At 43.6% G+C, this 22,234-nt stretch overlaps 1 long non-coding RNA gene across 3 annotated transcripts; it reads right to left on the reverse strand.

Moving 5' to 3' along the window:
* Window positions 1-279: 279 nt before the first annotated feature.
* Window positions 280-22,192, reverse strand: LOC132243183 (uncharacterized). 3 transcript variants are annotated; one of them, XR_009461162.1, is made up of 5 exons: window positions 21,902-22,192; window positions 6,059-6,197; window positions 5,107-5,187; window positions 905-1,014; window positions 280-809 (listed from the first exon to the last, which is right to left on the reverse strand). It is a non-coding gene; the product is annotated as an uncharacterized LOC132243183 (long non-coding RNA). The 3 variants fall into 3 exon arrangements; XR_009461163.1 differs by lacking the exon at window positions 5,107-5,187; XR_009461161.1 differs by lacking the exons at window positions 905-1,014; window positions 5,107-5,187.
* Window positions 22,193-22,234: the final 42 nt, after the last annotated feature.

Below are 22,234 nucleotides of genomic sequence, written 5' to 3' on the forward strand. Positions count from 1 at the left end.
TATTGGTTAAAGGACCCATTTACTATTACAGCTTATGTTGTAGGGAGAATTGGTTTAACAATACAGCCATCAAGAGGACTTGTTTTGCAGACAAAAGCTCTATACTACAGCCTTTACTTGTGTAACTATAAAGTAAGATCCTCTGCAGTGCAGAACAGCCCTGGGATTAAACCTCAGGGAAGTTCCTGCCTTTGTTCTGTTCTGCAGACCCCTAAAGTAAACTGCTTCATGTACATTAGTGGTGTCATTTCCTTGATTTTAAACAAACACAGAAAAATGTTCACTATATTAGAATATATATTTTTCTTAGGGTAGAGAATTTCATTGGATCTGTGAGACACCCGCAATAGTTAGGTTTACTCAAAAAGTAATACAGAGTAATTATCAGTACATAGCACTTGGAAACATTTTGCAGTACTTTCCTGTTTGTTTTTGTCCAGGCAGCCTGGGGTTGCCATAAGTACAACCTTCTTATTGGTCAGAAAGCGAGCAGCTTCATGCTGGAATCATGTTTGTGCTTTGGTTTCGCGCTGTGTTCAGCGCTACGTTCTCTTCCCAACAGCTGCAGATAATGAATGAAAGCAGCAGAAGTGAACTCTGCCCCTTATGGGAAATGCCGTGACATTGTGTGCGCCTTCGGACCAGCTCTTGGCTGTCTTTGAGAGCAAAAGCAGCTGAACTCACCTTCTTAAGCAGATTTGCTTGGTTTAAAACAGAGCAATAAAACTCTTTGATGTTCAAAACAAAAACAACTTCCCCTTCTTCGCCCTTCTCAATATGCCTCGATTTCCACGTATACACTTTATTACCTGAAAAATACCAGGAGAGTTTAATAGCAATGAATGAAAAACGTGAAATAAAAGAGATCCTTATTCCCTCAGAAAGAGCTCACACTCTCCTTTACCTTTCCCCAGTAGCACATGTTCATTCTTTCTGTCTGCTTTGGCAGAAGAAAATAATGAAAGAAGTCTTTTTTACAAACACCAGGAATTTTGCTGTCCTTTTGACCTTATCCTGCAAGTGCACATACAGGAAAACAGAGTTAAACCTTTTAAAGCAGTAAATTTTATTTGCCGTAAAAGCAGTTACTTCTGCTGTCAGCAGAAGCGAAATTTACGGAGAAAGGAAAGAATAAAGAGTCCAGCGTGCTCGGAGAAAACGCAGAGTAAGCAGCATGTAAATGTGCTCCCACCTCCTAAAGGACTTTCCGTCTTCCTTATGTAAATGAAGCCATACCCTCAAATGGCTTCTTGTCTCCATTTCCCCCTTCCTCCGCTTCTAAACTACTCAAGCCAGGGCTCTACTGCACCTGCATGTTCTGCCCTCCAGTTCTTCTGTGACCTTCTACCCCTCTGGTCCCTTTGACCTTTTACCCACCACACTGCAGAAGGTGGTTTTAAGGTATGAGATAGCCTCCTCCTACTCATGTCTAAGAGTCTGTAGTCTGCGTTCATCATCAGAGACCGCCGTGGTGTTTTCAATACTGTTGATGCTGACCACCTGCTCATTATTGCTGCTTTTTGGTTCTACCCCTTTCTTCAGTGTCTCCTTTGAAGCCTACACGTCCTCCTCCATTCACCTCTGCTGGTGTTCCTGAAGGCTCAGTTCTGTCTCCTCTCTCCCATGAAGATATCTTTGTATTCACTTCTTTTATCCCCTCCTCAAATGTATATGAATCACAAATATAGTTTTCCACTCATGACCTTTTGTCCTCAGTCCAGCCCTACATCTCCTTCACTCTTGTTGCTGTTTGCCAATATTTTAGTCTAAATTTTTTCAGATCCTGCCTTGGTTGTTGCCCCTTCCCACCCTCGGAGTCCTGCTCTGAACCACTCAGAATGGTACTAAGATCACCTTCTTCTCATCTTACTCCCCTGGGTCTCTCATCCTTTCTGGACCCTCTGCGTTGGCTTTCATGATTCTTGTTCTACCTACCATATGGGCATATCACCTTCAAGACGCTCTCATTTGTCTATACAGTCCATGTTTTTTGCTCCTATACCCGTTCCTGGACTGAGCACTGGTTTAGGACTGTGGAGATGAGGGGTCTGTTCCTGGATCTGTTACTAGTCTGTAGGTTGACCTTGGACAAGTCACAGACTCTCCTTAGGTGCAGTTACATGTGCTCCTTCGGCATTGTTGTTACTGTGCTGTCATTTAGTACGTCCAAAAGGAAGTACTAAATGACGGCACAGTAACACCCTGTGGTGCCAGAGGTGCGCAGTTATTTTTAGATGCTATGTTGCCGTAGCAGCATGCTATAATGAGGAAGTATATTGCTATGGTGACGTAGCTGCAGTGTAACGGTTTTTGCCTGCTAATGACATGTCGCTGTGGCGCATTGCTATGGCGACGTAGCATCACACATAAATGTGCCCCTTGTGTTTCTGTTTCCTAAATGTAAAATGGGAATAATGATACCAACCTCACCTGTACAGTGCTTTGAGAGGTGCTGATGAGCAGCTCTATATAAGGTAATATTATTATCAGTTATTATTTTATCGTACTCCAGTCCTCCCAAATCTCTGACCTGACAGATTCCTTTTATTCTTTCACCCACTCCTGAATTTGTAATTTCTTTATTACCACCCTCTTATTACAATATAACTTGAACAGTCTTCCCATTAACACGGCAGGCGTAATGCCTCAAGAGGTTTCTGAAAAACACATCTGTTCTGAGAAACCTTCACATTACAATGACCCCCACTAACCCCCATGATTAATGTGAATAAGGATATATAGCATTATTTGTATTGCATTTTACTGCGCCCACATGAAATGGAAAATCTGGTTTTTAGCACCGTACATCTGTACACTGATTCTGATTCTTTGGCAGTACAGGAACAATGTGCAGTAAGGTCGCAATTCCTTTAAGCTTCTCTGTCCTCCCATAAAGGAAACTGAACCTCCTAAAGGCCTGTCATCACTCCTTTTGGTAAAGCTGATGCATATATTCTCAGCTGTTGCAAAACACAGAAAAAAGAATAACGGCCCTTGGTTCCAAGGGTCAGACACTATTACACCCTGGTCCTCCTTACGTTCAGCTGTGGGTTTCTGCAAAGGTGTGAGTACAGTAGCCAATATTTTTTCTACGTTCTTATAGCAAAGCCCTGCATTTTGTTAGGACTGCAACTTCAGCTTCTTATAAAATGGAAACTGTGTGCAAAAGGAGGTTTGGACTGAGATTTTCCTATGCATATTCTGCTAATCTATCCCTTTCTGCTCCCTGGATGTAATCGGACAACTGTCTCCTGTACCTGGGATTGTGTGATTGACTCACATAAATGCTGATATTGCTATTCCACAGTTTGGAGTTCTTGGTACACAGGAAGGAAACAGGATAAACATGGCTTTGGGATGTGGGACAACCACAAGGAAATCCAGATTGTCTCACCCATCTCACAACTAGAGGAAAATCCAGTTGATGAGGACCGTGGAACTCTTGTGAGACAAGCCAGCTGTCATTTCTTTCCTATATCCCCCCTTCCTTCTGTTTTAAAATATTATTCATCATCACATTTTTCTGGTAGATATTTTTGTTCCAATAAAAACAGAACTATTAATAAAATGTTTTCTAGCATATTTAAATTTAAAAATGAACAATAAGCAGCAGTAATAGGAAGAAATCATATTTATTAGAAATCATCTGCTTGCCCTTAAAGTAATATCAAACATGCAGTAGTTTATTACCAATTAATGCCCATCTTTCTAGCAGGGGCTGTTAAGTATGCCCCATTCTCATGTAGTGTACACACCATATTAGAGATTCCATGATAAACACAGCAACTGTTTCTTAATTTTTAACTGTGACCTGAATTGCAGCAAGAATCAAAACAAAACAAAAAATGACACATCTGTTAAGGTTGCCTGAGGCCAAATTGTTTGATAAATGTCTACTTTTTCCAGACATGGGAATTTTTAAGCAAAGTTGGGATCTTGGTATGCTCAGTTGCATGCCAATACCCAGAATGCTCTTCCAGCTCATTGTTATTTAATGGCTGTTTCTAGCTCTGGGAGTAAAGCAGAAGGTTTAGATGTACTTCTGTTGTGTAGGCACCAAACTCTTCTGTACAGCATAGAGTTGTTATTGTGTGGTTTAAACACTGCTGTGAAAACTGTTCTTTTTAGTTGACTGAGAATACTTTGACTATTTTATTTTAGTCCTGTTTTATTTGTCATTCATTCATGCCATATCCACTGGACCAGCATGATGCTGATGTTTTTAGAGGAATTGCAAAATATAAGTACTCAGGTAGAGCCCATGACAAGCACACCTCCATGGGCCCCACAGAGAGCAAGAGTTAGCGAGTTACTCAGGGTCGCACAGGTTTTTAGGAGCAGAATAAGGACTGAAACCTATGTCTTTCAAGTATAAAGTGAATGCCTTTACCCCTGGGCCATCAATCCTCTTGTCAGCACTGACTGAACCCTGTCTGTGTTGGACCCTTCTGACCTAGTGAAACATAATAATACTGTATTTGTGTCAGGGTTTCTTTTCTGTCAAAGGGTTTTTTTTCTACATGTGTCAGGGGTTTTTTCCCCCCCTGCATGTATTGGGCTTGTGTTTTTTTAAGCCTTCCTCAGAGGCTTTGGGTGTTGGCTGCAGCCAAGGCTGGGGCCTTTGACTGGGGTGTGCCAGTTCTCCTGCTGGGACTTAAAACTGGAGGTTCCTGGCTAGAGGTTCTTGCTTCTCTGCTCGGGGTCAAACTGATCGTTATATTTGGGGTAAGAAAGGAATTTTACCCCATGGTCAGATGGTTATGGACTGTGGGAGTTTTTCCCTGTCTCTGTTGTTGGGACATTGCCCTCTACCTGGAATCTCTTGAACATATATTAACAACCTTTTCCAGAAGCAGGACATTGGCTGCCATGGTCCCCCTGCTTTATGTGTGGCAGGTTGGAGTGTAATGTCTGGTGTTGTGTCAGGGTTGACAGCAGTTTTACTAAGAGGTTAAATTATGGCTTTGTATAGAATGGTTTGGCTAGGGATGATCCTGTCTCAGGCAGGAAGCTGGACTAGATGGCCTATGGAGATCCCTTCTAGCCCTACTTCTCTACAATTTCTATAATACTGCTATAATACTTAGCTGTTATTGTATCTTTTACCTTCAATGATAAAATAATAATACTGAACATGTATTAGGTCTTTCATCCAATTAAGCACATATCCAGAGGCAAGATGGTAACCTGATAAAGAAAAAATTTGCAAATCAGTGCTTCTATTTAATTTCTGCAGCAAACTCTAAATATAGCTTCTGTTGAGAAATAAATGTTTTCTTACCCTCAGTGCTTTCACTTCTGAGAAAAAGGAAAGAATCACTGGGAAGAAATAAATCAAGTAACAACTGAACTTGAGGAAGTCCAGTTCATATTTCTGTCTTTTTTTTAAAAAAAGGTTCTAACGAAAATGCAAATAACTCTGGCAGTCTGTTTCAGATGCTGCTGGTAAAGATGAAGCAGTATATTCAGCTGCTATGGTATAACCAGGGTGCCCATTAAGGGAGAGCTTGGGGGGAGAGGGGGAGCCCCCCAAAAGAGATGAGAGCCCCCCATAAGTTTTGACAATCACAACCTGGGTCTCCAATCAGATTGCTCCTTCACTTAGGTGGACTCATTCAAATTATTATGTTTAGACTCAATTTATTATGCACTGTTGGGTGATGCCTAATAGATTTGGGTGGGGACCTGAGGAGGTCTGTTATGGTCTGAAGAACTGCATTCCCAAAATCTATTCACTAGAATTACTGAGGGTAAAAAGCTGACCTTGGACTTCTCCCAGGAAAGGTATTTTATCCTGGGATCCTACAGACCTACAAGCCCATTGTCCCACTTTAAGTACCTGTGAAGTATCCAAGATAACAGTTTTTTCTGGAATCAGAACTCGTAGCAGAGGTTATATCTTTTATTCGACCAGCTAGATATTTGCAAAAAAGTTCTTTATTTGCAAGCTTTCAGGCACACTCACCGTTCTTCAGGCATTAGAGACTGTAAGGATTGTAAAATTCCTTGTAGGTGGAAATTAAAATTCATATTTCATCTTGAATTCATTTCATCTTACCTCAGAACTGTCTGGTGACAAGCAGGATGTAGAAATATGTTTCTTTCTGGTTATGATGATTCAGATTTCACAGGAGAATGGGGAGCTGGAACGTCCTCCTGGGCAAGGAATGTCTTTTGGGTTGAGGCACCTCTGAGCTCTGTGAAAATGCAAAAGTTAGCTCAAACAAAAGCCAAGAGCAAGGTGTCAGCTTTCAAATTTCCAGGTGATAGATTTTGGTTCTCTCTTGTAAAATTATGAAGTTTTCATTTCAAAACAAAGGTTTTCAGTTCTGGGACACGCATGGCAAATTTGAGTTAACTGCCATTCAAGCTATGTGCATAAAGGATTGTCATGGGCCTGTTTTGATGCCAGTCAAAGCCTGGGGATAATCAGACCCAGGATAAACCTAACTTCTCTTTTTACCCTGAGAATCCTTGATATGTACCCTGGGTGCTGGAAAGTGAGCAGTAGCTGGGACTTTTATGCCCACTCTTGTCAACAACATCAATGGCAAGTTTGTAGAAACCTATCAGTTGGCTGAGTCTCTAAGGCTAGGGACAGACATTACACATGAACTGGTTTAAGTGATCAGAAACTGGTTCAAACCTGTAACAGAACAGATGTTCAGTGCACATAAACCAGTTTGAAAATGGCTGAAACTGGTTTGAGATAAATCTGGTTGAATGTAGTATACACCAACCTGCAAAGATTGAATCAGTTCAGGCACAGGCTTTTTGAACGTCTGTCCCTAGCCTAAATGGCAGTGCTGAGCTGGATATATTATGAACTAAGTCCTCTTGATTCTGAATATGCACATTATACATTTATATATCTATACTTCTACGGACATATGCATGAAGGAGCGAGATAAATAGATAAGGTAGGATATGGATGTAAATTAACAAAAAAATGGAGAAAAAGCATCTATAGAAAGCTCTCAAACTTTGGGTAAATTTAGTCAGAAACTCAGCAATTATAATTTTCCACAAATGTCCAATGCTTTTTACAAGGTATGAAAGTATTTAAAGGATATATTTTGCTAGAAAAAAAACCTCTTACAACTTTCAAATCTGAGTTAGTAGCTTGTCTAGGTGATAAATTAAACTGTGAGTAAAAGTAGAAGGAAATGCCCTGGACAGGGAGCATATGGTTTTTATTATGCTAGCACTTCAATAAACTAAAAATGGCAGAACTTCTAAAACATTCAATCTTCTTCAGTTAAATCATTTGAATTAACACCTGTTGCTTTAGAACTAACTCCTGCTTCTTAAAATGTAAGCTGTTTTATATCATAATTAATATACAGGTAATAATGTTCTTGTTTCAAAAATTGCTTAATTAGACTTTCATTCATCTAATGAAATGTTCACATCTCTGATAAGATGGTCACATCTCTGAACCTCTTACATTTGCCAAACTGTGCCCTGATCCTTCAATGGACCAACGTGTGAGTATTTGTTGGATCAAGACCTTGAATTACAGTCTTGTTAAAAAAAAAAAAAAGTTGTATGACTTCCATTATTGCTAAAAGTCATACAAGAACAAACTTTTTCTGCAGAACCTCAGCTCTTACAGTTCCAGGCCTATCCAGAGATTAAAATCTGAACATCTCAGAAAGATATAATTAAAAAAATGGGATAAATTGAAGGAGATTTTTTAAAACTAAACAAGTTTAGTTTCCCTACCCTAATTTACCTGTTTATAACAGGACATGAAATTCTTGAATCTGGATAAACTTCTGCTACTCCCCGTCCCCCTCAGCTTTAGCTAACAATTAATCAGCTTAAAATGGGGGGAAAAAACCCTTTTTTTTATTAATGAAGTATAATGAGAGGTTTTCTAACCATTAAAGAAATGAGGTTATGGAATGGCCTTCATCTAGGAATAACATCCTAATTTGTTTCAAGATGGAACTTGATCAGTGTCTGAAAGGTATTATATGATCAATGATGAGGGTGCCCCCAACAGCAGGGGACTAAGATCAAGGAAGTCCTTCCAATCTGCATTCCTATTAAGAAAACCTTAGGCATGTATATTGTTAGTTCTGTCTCTCTCTCTCTTTTTTTGTTTGGAATTCAGATCCTGTCTGCTGGGAAAACTCTATTTTGACTGAAGAATTTGTCAAATGATTACAGCTTAAGAGCCAAGAAAGTGGAAGTTGAGTAACTGATATGTAAAGGGATATTTAGACTGTCTTAAAATCCCTTTGCTTTTATTTGGGTTTGTTAACACTTTTTCATGTGTTCACTAATTAATCTCATATAGAAAGGATGCAAATACATATTCAGAAGTAGATGAAAATTCATGTGCATTTCATGGGTGACTATCAAATACAGAAATAAGGGTAAGAAGGAGATTTAGTCTGCTACTGTATCAATGATTAGGTGCAAAAATTTTGCCTGAGCAGTTCCTACTGGTATTTCCAGATGTCATTCACAGAGAAATAGCCTCTCTTTCTTCCTCTGCCCTGCACTATATTAATGATTGCAGGGGTCAGTTACATGTCATACTCCCTCTCTCCACTGGGCTTTGTCTTGTGACTCAGTGTATTCTCTTTAAAATGCTCACACACCATTTTTCTACCCATTTCCTCCATAGTTTGCCTCATGGTCTGCTGCCATCTACCAAAATGAAGAGCATAGTCTTTAAACAGAATTTATGGACAGACATTTTTAGTTTTTTGTTTTTTTAAACACAGACTGTCCATAAATGTATGAATAGTTGTCAACTCTGCTTGTTTACTTTGTTATGCAGCTGAAATTATTGGCCAGTCTTCTGGACAACATTAACATAACTCTAAAAGCTCATCTTCCACATCTAATGGATCAATATTGTTGACAAATGTCAGGTTCTTGATTTCTTCACCATGAATCTTTGCCACAAATACTTTTGACCATAACCATTCCATCAGGTCACGCAAGATGATACCAGTTATTGTCTTAAACCTGTCACTTACATGTTCACTGTTGATTTCATTACTTTGAAACATTTTTCAGTAGGACAAGCACCTTCTTTCCCACATCAACAGAAAAAGTGAAGAGCCAAGGCCTTCAGAAGCTCAAGGAACACAGGAAAAGACTTCATAATTCTGACAGAGGTGATCTCTCTCCATAACCCAATTGAAAGGTAGTAAACAACCTTCCTTGTTTCCAAATGTGATCCATGGTACATAAAACCTTGGTGTTTTTGAAGAGTGTAGTTGTTGATCATTAACTGATTGACAATGACAACACAGCTTTCATGGTTGACTGTGCTCCCCATGGCACCAGCTCTTGTTCCTAGAGCCTTTACAGCTTGTAATTGGGAGCCACAGACTGTCATGCAAAGAGTAATATTTTGGCGATTGATACTGCAGGGTAGCGCTGTTTCAACACTTTGGGTGGTGAGTCGATTTGGAGGAGATTTGGCCCGATTTGGTGGCCGAATCTCTGAATCCGAATCGAATCGGGACAAATTAAAAGGTCCAAATTGATTCGAAGCTCTCTGAATCTTCGGAAAAGATTTGGAGAGCTTCAATGGTTCGGGCAGCCCCTGGTGGCTGCAGCAGGGAGCTGGAACCAGACTCAGAGCTGGTAAGTAGGGGGCTGGGGGAGCGGACCATGGGGGGACCCCTGCCAGGCCCCATTCCCTGCCTGCTCCCCCAGCCCCACGACCCCCACCCACTCTCCCAGTCCCCCCTCCCCCATGGCTGCCCTGCCCACCCTAGCTTCCAGTGCTTTAAAAAAGCCTCCTTTCATTGGGTGCTGCTGGGTGCAGGGCGATCCCTGTTGCCCACTGCCCCACACTGCATGAGGGGCTCTGCATGACCCCCCCCAAGCCCCCCCCCCTCACTCCCCCAGCTCCAGCTCTGGCCCTTCAAGGAAAGAAAAAAAAAAACAAGTGAGAAAACCCCCGGGACTCTCCACTCCTGCAGCTGCCTCGGGGCTTTGAGGGGCTTTTGCAGAGCCCCTCATGCAGCACAGGGCAGCGCTGGGCAGCGGGGATCATCCCCCACCAGCAGGAGCTGTGACTGTGGGGTTTTTCTCATTTTTTTCTTTCTTAAAGGGCCAGAGCTGGGGCAGGCTAGGCAGCCATGGGGGCGGCTGGGGGGGAAGCGGGGGTTGCTTGTGGAGAGCTCCCCATGCAGCATGGGGCAGTGGGGATCGTCCCCCACCTGGTAGAACCCACTGAGTTGGGGCTTTATTTTTCAAAGAGCCGGGAGCTGGGGCGGGTGGGGCAGCCATTGCCATGCTGGGAGAGTGGGCAAGGGATGGGCCTGGGTGATTCGGAGATTCAGCAGCAGCCAACTCTCCAAATCGGATTCAGCCGAATTGATTTGGGACAGTGATTCGAATCATCAGTTCGAACCACTGTCCCCCAAATCAACCAAATCCAAATCTGAAGCTTTGCACAGGCCTACTGCAGGGACAGGAAATGGTACTGTACATTGTTACATTTGTGGATAATTAAAATAAGCTTGCACAAAAAATCAGCAGGAAATAAATCAAAAGGAATATGGGAATGCTTTATTCAAATTGTAAAAGTATTTAAAAGTAAATTACATGTCTGTGACATTTTACTATCAACTTATGCACACTATTTTCTGCCTCAGGCCACAGCATAGCCACCCATGTCCTATGAAACCATAGTAAGAATGATTCATAAATGTTTGCTACATAAAAAGTTGGTTCTTATCCTACACTGCCTGTTTTGCTAACAGCAAAACACAGCAAGATGCTGCTGTCCTTCTCACTACATTTGCAACCAGCGCAGCAAGATTTCTCTCTAGTGTTGGGGAGTGACAGTAGGTGCTGATAGCTACTGCGCTTCATGGGTCAAGATTGCCTGGTGATGTAACACTCCCTCTCAACAGAGATGTACAGATTTACTCTAGCTGACAGTTAGCTCCTTAGTCCCAAGAAGGCATAGATTGTTGGCTGGAAATATCTCCATTACTCTAGTGGGAATCAGAGTGGGGGCACAGCTTAAGAAAGCAGAAATGCCTAACCCATTTGTAGCAGGATTCTGCTCCAGGAGTGGTCATGGCACCCCTGAAACCACTTCAGCATGGACCTTTGGGCTCCCTGGCCCTGCTGATACTTGCCCCTCCTCAGGTACTGACCTCTGGGCTCTCTGGCTCTGCTGACACTCTGCCCTCCCTCTGGGCTCATGCCCTGGCCTTACACTCTACCCTTTGGGCCCTCTGGCTCTGTCCCTCTATGGGATCTGACTGCCCCAGGCTCTTCCCCTCTATGGGCTCTCAGCTCTCTGGGCTCCAGCCTTGCTCCCAAGCCTCTGACCCTCTCCTGGGCCTGTTGGGACCTCCTCCACCCCTTAGCCCCTTCCACAATATCCAGTGCTGCTTCCTCCAGCTCAAATGTTACTCAGCCCTGCTGCCCAGGAGCTCCTCTCTCTCTGGCACCTAGGATTAGACTTCCTGGCCAGCTCAGGTCCCGGGTTTATATGCCTCAAGCCCCACCCCCTTCTTGTCAGGTGACTCTCTAATTGGTTCCTGCCACACCTGCAGGCTGCTTTTTAAGCAGCCTCTTTTTTTAAAGTGACAGGCACGCTAAACACCCTGTCACACCATTGTCTAATAAAGGCACCAGCAACCATTTAGAGTGCCAGGCCAGGCATTTGTGACTTGCCACTATGTGCTCCCCTCCACTTATCAGGTGCCACTGGAAAACATGGCAAACCCCAATAGGGACCAATACATTTGACAGTGAACACAGAGCAAGAGGCTTTTCTTGGTAGTTCCCGTCTCCTCCCTACTGAATCAAACCTTTGTGAGCCAGATCTGGCCCACAAGCTATAGGTTGCCAACCCCTGGCATAGTGTGCTTGTCTGCTATTTGGATTTATGTGGTAGCCAGCATGAATCTTAGATGAGACAATAGAATAAGCAGCCTCACTTCACTTAGCAGTGCTAATTATGACAGTATTTCCCCAAGAGTATGAGGATAGTTATTATATCACCTAAAACTCCTCATCTCTTCTTCACATACACAAGCCACCTCATCCATACAGTTTCAAAGTACAGTATTTGTCAAGTGGTAATCATAGTTTTTATTTGCTGCAGAATTGACATCTGTACTACATCAGCAATTAGGTTACTAAATCAATGCAAATTTTGGTTTGAATAATTTCTGACAAATAATTGGAGTACTCCAAGACCCTGGAGACCTACTCATCTTATTTCCACTCGTGGCCCAGGTTATGGTTGGTCAATCAGTCATTGCAAATTTCCTCCTCTTTCTGTGCACTTCGCAAGCACTGAAGCATTTCAGACTGTTTGTCCATTTTGCCTGGCTGTAATTTTGGCACTGATACAATATTCTGGAAAATGTCTTCTTTACTGCAACAAGGAGGCACAAGGTTCACATGCCATATTCTTGATGGGGTGAGTCACACTTCAATGGTACAGTTGCCTTTTTCAGCCCCTAATTACATGCAAAACATAACTGTCTAACTGAAGCTTAGCTGTTTCCTTTATTAAACCCATGTTAACAAGGTAAAGCTACATTTTCAAGCTGGCATCCAAAAAGTCAAACACACACTTCTATACCATCTGTTTTGTGAACATAAATGTAGTGATTTTGTTTTTGCACATCAAATGCATCTTATTTGATGTATAGTTTTCCATAATATTTAACCCAGTTTTTCCTTGCTACAGTTTTCTAATTATAGATTTTCACATGCACAACTTTCATATTACCTTATTAATGCAGTCATAAAATGAGCATCTTTCTTTAAAAAAAAAAAAAAAAAAGTGACGGGTATAAATCAAAATTTGTCCTTTAAGAACCATTCTTTTATTTTCCAACCTAAATATTAAGAGCTAGGTATCAGTTCCTGCTGGCTATGATGTTTTTTCCAGTGGGTCATATGATGTCAAATCAGAGCCAAAAACAGCCCATGAGGCTAGCGTGGTTAAGGCATACCACTTTCAATAGTCCATGGCACAATATACCACTGGGAGACCTGGATGAAACCTGAGCCAACAGTTGCCCAAATGCTTCCAGCTGGATACTCAGTACAGCATCAGCTTAGGACAGGCACATGGTGTGGCAGTGGTCTTCAAGGAAAACCCAGCCCAAACAAGGTGTCCACTGCTAAAGTTGTACAGCATGGAGCATGTCTACCTTGTGCTTGGTACGGAGGATAGATTGTTACCAGCAGAATCCCCAACAGTCCTGCTGCATAGCAGATTCCTTGATTAAATTACCTGAGCTGGTCTTGGAGGTGGTGTTGAGGATGTCCAGATTTATTGTCTTGGGTGATTTCAACATCCATGCTGAGACTGACTCTTCATGGCTTCAGTTCTTTAGGGACTTACTGGCATCCACATCCACCATGGAACTATCCCACACAATGACTGGGCTAACCCATGAAGCAGGACACATGCTAGACATCACGTTTTGTATCTGCTTGGATACAGGGGCTCTGATTATCTGGGATGGTGTCAAGAAATCTCTGTCATGGTCAGGCCACTACCTCATAAAGCAGAGATTTTCAAAGGGTGTGCCACAGCACACTAGCGTGCCTCAAGAGTAGCAGCAGTGTGACCCAAATAAATGACACTTTACCAGTACCAGATCCAGCCCATGGAGCCATGTTATTTGCTCCAGAGGCTCCCCATGGGTCCATAAATTTGGCATTTGGGGATCTGTAGCAATTAACACTGCCACTAGTCCCCAGCCACCAAGTTTCTAGGTACTGTGTAGCAGGACCAGGCCCCAGCCACTGTCCCTGCATGGAGGAATTGGGTCCCAGCTGTGCCAGCCCTGTACAATGGGATTGGGCCCATGCACCAGATCTGGCCCCACACAGCAGGATCAAGCCCATTGACTGGCTCCGGTTCCATGTGGTGGGATTGGAGCCATCCAGCCTGCAGGGCACAAAAATTTGGGAAACACTGTCCTAGAAGCACAGATCTCCTTTGCTCCCGTCGAGATGAATGACCAGATAGGCTGGTCTGCCCCGCTAGACTCGTGGAGCCAGAGAGATTCCAGAACCCTGGGGACATTCCCACTGACCTGGAAGGCTACTCTGTTGATGGCCTGGTTGATCTGTGCAATTGCATGCTAACCTTGCCATCAACGCAGTGGCACCCAGGTGTCCACTCCCATGGCTGATGCAGCACAGGTCCCCCTGCTCCATGAGGGAAACTGGGGCAGCTTAAGAGGGAAGGTAAGTGGCTGGAGAATAAGTGGCTCCTGACCTGTGTCAAAGCAAACTGACTGCAGTAGAAATTTCTCTCTCAAAAAGACTGTGGTATGGCAATGGCAAAGCCATTGCATCTGCAAAGAACTATCCAGCAGAATTGTTCTGGGTGGCAAATGGCCTTGTTCTGCCCATCTCTATCTGCCTAGAAACTGAGTATTCTCCAGTCCACTGTGACAAGTCTGCAGACAAAATTGTCTGTATCTTGAATGTCTGGGGAACCACCACTTCTGCTGCAGAGTCAGTTTGAGGTTGAGAAAGCCCATTCTGGCCCTGTTTATATGGATCATTTTTATTTGCTATCACCCCCTGATGCAGAGGATGTGCTTGGAGGGATGAGGATGACCAGCTGTGAACTGGACTTATGCCAGTCCTGGGTTGTTAAAGCCAGCTGGGGCAGACCAAAGCTACTGTTAGCAGGGGGTGTCAGCACCTTTCTTCAGGAGGGTAGGATGCTGGGCACTCAAGTCTGCAATTGTCCAGGCCCTGCTCAAGAAGCCACCACTTGAGGCCGACTCCCCATCCAGTTGTCACCCTGTCTCCTACTTCCCTCACGTTGGGGGAAGGCCATTGAACAAGTAATTGCCCAGCAGCTCCAGGCACATCTGGATGCCATTAGTTTCCTAGACCTCTGTCAGTTTGAGTTTTGCCCAGGAATATAGCACAGATGCTGTGCTCATGGCCCTGGTTGATGCTCTTTACCTGGAGAGTGACACGGGAAATTGTGCTCTGCTGATCTTACTTGTTCTTTCAGAGGCCTTTGAAGCAGTGGACCATGAGATGCTGCTAAAGTGTTTACATGTCTGTGGGAGGGTTCCAAATTGTTTCTGCTCTTTCCCTCTTTCCTAGGGACGAGGCCCTAAAGGGTGGTGATGGACAAGTGGAGCGTGTCCAGACAAGTGCACGTTTCCAACACCACAAACTGCATGTACTGCACATGCAAGAATTTGCTGCACCAATAATTTGTAGTGCAGCATGGGTTTTTTTGACACTGGAAACCCCGGTGTCAAAAAAATGGCAGCAGAAAAAAGTGGGGTAGTACATATGGCTGCAGTGTGCACTGCCCAAAACTGGAGCCTAGCTTGACATAGCCATGCTCCGGCTGCCAGCCAGGCTCCATGTGCCCAGATCAGTGTCACTGTAGCCCCAGGCGGCCCCCAGGGCCCCAGGTAGTACTGCTGGGGCAGCCCAGGTGCTGGCCTCAGCCTCCCCTACCCGACTTAGGGCAATTTGCAAGGCACCAGAGTGCGTGTGCAGGGGTGTTCCCTGGGACAAGTAGCAGCAAATATGTGCTGCTGCTATTTGTCCCCAGGGAAATGCACAATCCCACTTGTGGGGACACACCTATGCTTAGGTCCTGAGAGGATAACTTCTGGTGGTGTCCCTGTAGCTGCCCCATTCATCTTTAGCCCCATATGGAGCAGACCACTGGTTCCCAGATTCTGGAGGGGCTCTGTTTAGGCTTCAACCTCTTCTACTGCAGGGTGCTTTCCAGACATTCTTACCTGTGGCCCCCATACCACCTCACCCAGTCACATCCAGTCCTCCAGTACTATGCCAGCCATTATCCAAACATAAACCCCCTCCTGGGGGTTGCTCTGGGTCCCAGCAACCCTTACCCTGTAGCTTCTGGCACGTGCAGCTTTCCCAGGTACTTGTATGTTGCTTGTGCTCCCTTCTGTTGCAGCCCAGATCAACAGAAGTTATACTTTCAGCAAAAGCCAGGGCCAGACCTCTGGCTTACAACCCAGGCTTTTAATAGGCTGGGGCTCCACCCTTTCAGGTCATATGCCCAATACTCAGCCTGCTCTCAGGTGTTGCAGCTTAAACCCTGACCTGCAGTCATTGCTCTGTCCCCTGCTGCACTTTAGCTCCTTGTGATTTTCCCTGGTTGCTTGTTACTTGGCAGAAGGTTCTTGCTCAGCTGCCTAGTCAATGGCAGCTCTTTGATCCTGACTTCCTACTCTGTGGGTGCATCTACACAAGACACTAAATACGTGGTAGACTAATTCTACTGTGCATTAGTGTGCCATGGTAAAAGCCATGCTACTGCACAGTAGAATTAGTCTATTGCACATTAACGTAAATAAAGAGTGTTTCAGTGCTACTGCACAGGAGCACTGGTTAGTGCGCATTCAGTTAGTACCTGTTATTACAGGTACTAATCTTAAATACGCAGTAACTACGGTGCATTAATGAATGTGTATATGTGCCCTGTAAGCAGCAGGGGTGAGAAGTCCCCGCTACAGTCCCCCAGGGCTCCATCTTGTAGCCTCTCCTCCCCTCCCTTCAATGTGTATATGGGGCCACTGGGAGAGATTTGGACTGAAGTGCAACCAGAATATTGATGACGCCCAATTCTACCTCTCCTTCTCTTCTGACCCTGGTCCCACAGTCTCAGTCCTTTCCTAGTGCCTAGCTGCAGTTGGGAACTGGATGTGGGTGAATCAGCTGAAACTGAATCCAGACAACAGGCAGCAAGGCATACTCCTGTTTACTATATGTGGACACTATAGTTACCATTTAAGAACAGGTGTTTGTCCCATTGTTCTTGCCCTAATAGTTCCTCTATCCATCTTTTTAGGTATTGGTTTGGCAGCTAGCAAAGTAGGACTCCAATCTTGAGTTGGGATTCTGGGTATAATCACAATATTAATTATTAGCCTGTTAGCCTATTGTATCTTGGATAGCTCATGCTCATCACTGCAGCATCCACTGAAGTCAGGACTTTAATTTGCAGGGAAAATTGGTGTCTTCACTAACCTGCTTAGCTTTGGAAGTGAAAGGCAAAGGTTGGTCCATTACTGTGCAGCTGAAGACATACTTTGACTACAGAACTACAGTTGATTATTTTTCTTATGATTATTAGTCATAAGAGGGGAAATCAAATGCTAAAACCAACACATGTTTTACAGTGATCCCCAAGGCAATTATTTACACTTGGAAGGCATGGAACTACTACAGAAGCATGAACTTCAAATAGAAAGATTATGTGCATGCAAGCGCTGTAGTTTGAAACACTGAAAAAGATGTTTTGGTTCACTCCCTTTAGGATTTACAGGCCTCTTCATGCAGTTAATAAGTGCTAACTTTCCTGAAACAGATGCTGGAAAGATTAGACACTGAAAATGTTATAAACAATCCTTGACAATTTTAGTGGCATCATAGAAATGAAAAACGATTCCCCCATATTTTCACATTCGGTTGGCTATTTCTGAACTGGACCTGCAGTTTTTAGGCAAGATGATATATTCATACACTTTTATTAATCAGGTAGACAGTCTTTACTGTGCACACCAGCTAGGGTATTAATTGAAAATGGACCAAGAAATATAATTCACACACAGTATCCTGGTGGAACACATTAAATTATTTTCACAACATCAGCAACCACAAATCCATTACATGTTTTCAGAATTCTTGGGTCAGATTTATGCCTGCCGTAATTCCAGTGATTGATAGACCTGAGAAATAAAAGAAGGACAAACAAGCCTAATGCTACTCTATCTGGGAAGGATTAGTGAGGAATACCTAGTTCCAGGTGTAGGTACAGTTGATCCAGCAGGCAGTGAAGAGGAGCCAATCACGTGACAAGTATTATCTGCAAAAAGTATGGATAAGGATCCAGACCTCTCACTACAACTGCAGAAAGTGTACAACTAAGCAGGGGATGTCCGAAAGTTGCTTCAAAATGTAGTTGATCTACTCTGCTTTGGGCCACACAGGCCTATAGATCTACTCTGCTTTGGGCCACACAGGTCCATAGCCATACATTAGACCAGTTCTCAAGTTAATTTAACTTAAGTCAGCTGTCAGCCACAACTAGAAACAAGTGCACTGTCACAAGTGGCTCCTTTCCCAAGCACATGTCCTAACGCACAGGTAGGAACTGAAATGGTGGGAATTTATTAACTGATTTCATTGGTAGCAGGAGCAGGTCCTAGTACTCTGAGGGGCAGAGAAATACACACACAGATACATACACACTGAAATTAAATACACACACACTAAATTATTTATAGATATATATACATAATATACATTTATATATGTATATATAAATATATATATATTTCAGTATAATCTCACTATATCAGAATGTTTCCCTGACATTATAAAATGTTAGAAATGAGGGTCTATAACCCTGAAATTATTCTTGTATTCTTGTTTTAGCTTCTCATTGTATATTTCAAAAACAAAAATCTTTAAAAATAGATCTCATATTATGACTTTTCAATTAATCATTAGGCACAACACCTGTCCCTCCTGAGTTTTTATGCTGCAATTTTTCCATTTAAAAGCTTTACTGCATTTTACATAAAAATATGAAAAGACAAAACAAACATGTTTAAAAAGAGATACCAACAACCCCCCCCCATAATGTACAATATCCCAAAAGAGTGCAGACCCCTTACATTTAAAAAAAAAATCTTTTAAAGACAAAATATATTTCTTGAAAATGAGGGGAAGATTAAGAATCTAAAAGGCAGAAATCTATTTGCACTGCAGATGCTATTAAATTCTTTCATCTTTTCAACCTCTAGGGGGTACTGTGTTTTCAGCAAACCCTCCCCCATGAAGAATTTTCTTAATCTACAAGGCAGGCTTCACAAAGTGCTGTAAATGTTAGCTGGAGCAAGTCAAATTTAGAAATGAAGTCTTCCAGAATAAATAACACAATCCACTGTAATGCCTTGATTAGAACAGTGATTCTAATCCTGATTTGTGTGCGTGCATTTTGACCTTAGTACTTAAAGTCCAGATTCTGAAATCTTCCTTCTCACTGTCTACAATCAGCATTTTGCCTGCCAAAAGATTCAAGACTGTTGGATTAAAAAAGCACTTCATATAGTTGAAAGAACTAATGAAAGATCATTGCAAAACAATTGGCTACGAAAACTGTTTGTAGTTATACTGTAGTTGAATTTAGGAGTAGGCATACTAAGAGGTAAGATTTAACTGGGATTAACAAATTGTTTTATGTGATCGTTCGGCTCCAAAAATATCTCAGACTAAATTACACTTCAGAAAAATCTGAAAATGCAGCTGAAGATGCTACTACTGCATTAAGATGCTGAACTAGAAATCTTCACTCCCACTAGTTGGAATGGAATTAGTCAGCAGAGTAGGAACAACAGGATGGGCGCATCTACACGAGCATTAATACGCTTTTCCTCACGCGCATTAAATTTACTACCTCCAACGTGAGGTACTAATCAATGCACATTAGGCTGCCCTAATGCACAGGAGTGAAAGCGCACACGTTTTAGGTGATACTTAGTGCTCAATAGCCTATTTTATTGCACATTAGCATAATAGCACATTTTTTGTGTGCTGCTTTAATATGCAGCAAAATAGGCTACTGAGCATTAAAGTGCACATGTAGAAGCACTTGGTGAGACCTAACTGAATCTTCAGATTGCTTCTTTCTTGCTTTGTTCCTGCTCCACCACACTGACCGCTCCTTATGGATTAAATGTGAATAAGGATTGTTTTTTGTGCTCACTCTCTTTTCCTTATTTTGTACATGGCATCCACTCTGTAATAAGAGGGCTCAGCCAATATGTAGCATGTCCCAATAGTGAAGAAAAATAAAGATCATTAAAAAAAATTAACCAGAGCTTGCCGAATTGCCAGGGTCATTAACATCAACATAAAGCAGTGGCTGGAAAACTCAACATTTTAAGGGTCTCTAATAAAAATACTTTGTGATGAAAAATTAGTGTCATGTTGAACACTGTAACGTTCTGTTTAATCACTACGGGGTTGTACAAGTCGCAGCAAGAATGCTTTACTCTTTATTGTCCAGGAATATACAAAAAGGGTGGCTGTTGATGTAACCTTTGAAATAATTCTGAAAACAAATGAAGAAACTGGATACTGTTATTTCAGATGTACACTTCTCAGAAAAAATATTAGGCTTTGAAATTGCAGATTTTTTGCCTGATTTCAATTACATGCGATTCTAAACATGCTGATGACTTTTTAGTTATTTTTTGTGCGTGTGAAATAAATAGCATCATCCATATTTTTTCATAGCTTAGTTTCATTGCATTCAAAGCACTCACAGGTTTTTATGTTTTGTTTCTTTTTACTCCAGATTTCATGTCATTTTTGAGGTGAAGAGATAACCACACTAGGAACCAGGATCTCCAATTCACAGTCACTCCAGTAAAGGCAGCAACAAATTAAGTTTATGTAGACTGCCCTGACAATGACCTCAACCTTGAGTGAAACAGACCCCCTTCTGTAAGGTGAGGAGCAGGTCAATCACCCTCCGGATTCAGCCTTGGGCCTCTCTGAATAAGCAGAAAATGTCAAACTGTGCAGACTGACTCTGTGTATCACAGTGTTGATCATTGCAGGACACGTGGAAATCCCCAGAAAAATTATTTAGGATCTGTTATAAGCAATGAATGCCATTAGTCCCCATCCCCTTCTTCACTATCCACTTTTGAACTCCTTAGAAATGTTGAGCTGTTTCTTAGCCACTTTAAAATGGCACTTCCACAAACAGGAATGCTAGCAGACCATGTAAGAATAAGTGTCTTTTCCTTTACCCGCTTAACAGCAAAGTTGCTCAGTTGGTTTGCCAATGCTGGTGATTTTTTTCTCTATTAATGAAACACATGCTTTTTAAAACATTTTTTGGTTTGCTTTTGAGAAAACAGGAGAACTCCTAAACTTTCTATAGAATTAAACGGGCCGTTAGCACAGCCTGAAACATGGGACGGTGCAGAAAGCACAGGGGCAAGGGGTACCACAGGAAGCATTAGTGTCTGGAGTGGCACAAGGGGTCCCACAGCTCTCCAGTTCTACTAGGCAGGAGCCCGTAGCATGGACCTGCCTTTGAATGGTGCAACGTTTCCTGCTGGATAGTGCAACAGGGGCACAGCAGAGCTCTTTGCAAGCGCTAGTCTCACCATCCTCACCCAGGCTGTGCAAAGGACAAGGATTTCTCAATCTCTTCCTCCTCCCCAATGTGCCCATATGAGACAGAGGGGCAATTAGCTCCACTCCTGATGGCTTTCCAAAGAGCATGGCAGAGCACTGATGTTAGCCGGATTGCTCAGAGCAGGACATTCAGTCTAGTGAGGGTCTTGCACAGACTGTCACCCGTGCTTTGGCCCATCAAAAATGGAGGGGACAAATCCTTGGAGGAGGAAAGGGGCATCAGTAGCTACTGAGTGGGGGCATGAAGGGCACAGCCTCCACATCAGACCTTAAATGCTGGAGGCTGCAAGTGAAGGTGGAAGAGTGAGGGAAAAACCCGGACCCTGTTTGCCTCCCTCTCTGCCACAGGAACACAGGAGACTGGGCAGGGGGGACCTGTGGTCTGACCCACAGTTCACAGATTCATGGATGTCTGGGTCAGAAGGGAGATCATCGAGTCCGAGACCATCGAGTCAACAGATCACTGAGTCCGACTCCTTGCCCCGCCAGGGCAGGAAAGAGAGCTGGGGTGAGATGACCCCAGCCAGGTGCTTGCGCAGCCTCCTCTTAAAGACCCCCAGGGCAGCGGGGAGCATCACCTCCCTTGGAGCCCGTTCCAGATTTGCCCTAAAGAAATTGTCCCTGATGCCCAACTGAAACCCGCTCGCGCTTGGTTTGTGGCCCTTGTTCCTAGTTACTCCAAGGGGGCAATGGCCACGTTTACCTGAGCAGCAGCGCTCGGGAGACCTGCAGCTTCCCCTCTGCCTCCTGCCGCTCCCCAGGAAGTGTCCCTGGTTGTGGCCGCACCTGCCTCCTGGGAGGTCGCGGGGTGCGGCTCCGCACAGCTCGAGCCAACAGCCCGTGCCCCCTCTCCTCCTCCCTCCCCCCCGGCGGGCACCTGCGGGGCCGCGGGGAGGCGCCGGCGGGCGGGGAGGGAGGGAGCTCGGGGCGGGGCGGGGCGGGGCGGGGCGGCTCGGCGGTGGAGGGGGCGGGTGCCCGGCTCCTCCCCGCGCCATGTGTGGCCGCGGCCCCTATTTAAGTGTGGTGGGCCGGCCGG

Source organism: Alligator mississippiensis, chromosome 3 (genome assembly GCF_030867095.1).
Source record: "Alligator mississippiensis isolate rAllMis1 chromosome 3, rAllMis1, whole genome shotgun sequence".
Lineage (NCBI taxonomy): Eukaryota > Metazoa > Chordata > Crocodylia > Alligatoridae > Alligator > Alligator mississippiensis.